The sequence below is a fragment of the Haliaeetus leucocephalus genome, unplaced genomic scaffold (assembly GCF_000737465.1).
Source record: "Haliaeetus leucocephalus isolate CR32 unplaced genomic scaffold, Haliaeetus_leucocephalus-4.0 Scaffold889, whole genome shotgun sequence".
NCBI classification, from domain to species: domain Eukaryota; kingdom Metazoa; phylum Chordata; class Aves; order Accipitriformes; family Accipitridae; genus Haliaeetus; species Haliaeetus leucocephalus.
The window spans coordinates 1,360,765-1,362,328 of NW_010973325.1; positions in this window are offsets into that span (position 1 = coordinate 1,360,765).

Here is a 1,564-nt window from a genome sequence, read left to right on the forward strand (position 1 = left end):
CAGCATAAATTTTCTCTTATGAGACTTCTCAATGGAAGGGATTAGTGTGCTTTACAAACATTAGATCCCACAACAACCTTAAGATAATATTTTTTGTGTGTCTTTGCAGATGAAGTAAATTAATACAATGTATGTCACACAGGAAGTAAATGACAGATGATATGGAATTCAGGCTCGTAGACTCTGCCAGATTAGAATCTTTTAAAAAATGGGCAGAAACCCAATTCTTAGATATAGGAGAAAAATACAGTGCCAAAACAAGCAAATAAATTTGAAAGAGTATAAATAAAAATGCTGGGAGGTTTTTTTGGGTTTTTTTTTTGTAAATTCAAACAAGATTGTATGATTGCCTACCAGAACATAATGTTTTCAGGTCAATAAAAGCAGAATAATTTCTCACATGAATGGAAGAATCAGAACAAAATAACAGCAACCCTCAAAAATATTTTTACCAGATATCTCATTTAGTCACTTATTATGTTAGCTCTTCCAGTTTCTGCTGCTGCTAATAATCACAGGATGCTGACATGTGTACAACTAGTTTCTGCCAATCCAAGCAAACTGTAGTAAGCATGCCGTAATTTACAGTCCGGAGATGTTGACAGACTGGTTCACAAGCCAACAAAACATTACTTTCTTTTGCAGCTTCAAAGCCCAAAAGGAGGACATATAGTTCTGTGAAAATCAGTGGGATGCTGGAAAGCTAAGGCATAAGCTAAGCTGTTTGTTACAAAGATGCTGGCCATCATTCCAGAGGGGATATCACAGATCTAACTTCAAGAAAACATCTGGCAACAGGGTTGTTTTCTACACAGGCTGTAAAAAATAGGCTGAGAAAGTTTTTCTTGGGGGCCTCAGCCTGGTGTCCAGCTGTGTGTCTATTTGTGCACTACCAGTTATGGAAAGCAGTAATATTTTATTAATCTATATTGTATTGTCTGTCTAATTCTGTACATTGTGCAGGTACCTTCCTGATGAGATGAGTGTGTCCTTTTGAAATTTTGGTATTTTGGGACAGCATTTGGAAAGTTCTTCTGTAATTATACTTCTGTCAATTACATGAGGTTGGAATCCTAAAAATCTCTCTAGTTGTTATTTAAACTCTTGTCTGGCAAATGCTGAATTTTTGCATGTGTAATAGTGTCTCAAAACCCAAAAAGGATGGATAATATGTTAATGCTTTCAGATTACTTTAAAGAAAAATAAATCTTACTTTTGAACCATGGGAAAACATTAACCTTAATTCTAAGCCTCTAACCTCAGGACAATGGGAGATTACAAAGCTAGGACAGAGCAAAGGTCATCACAGCGCAGCACTGGATGTCTAGTGACAGAAATTGTCTGGCTCTAAAAGAAAATTCACAGGACTGTTATTCACTTGGATGTTTAAAATACCAACAACGATCTTTGTGGGTTCTGCCATATCCTTCTATTCAAGCAGAACAATCTCACTTGCGCTCTGCAGCAGTCAGCCCCAGCTGGGCTGGTCTCCAGCTCCCACAGCCCTGTCCTGCCCACCCATGGGCTCAGGGAAGTGCCCGCTGCCTGGGACTGGGGCTGCCCC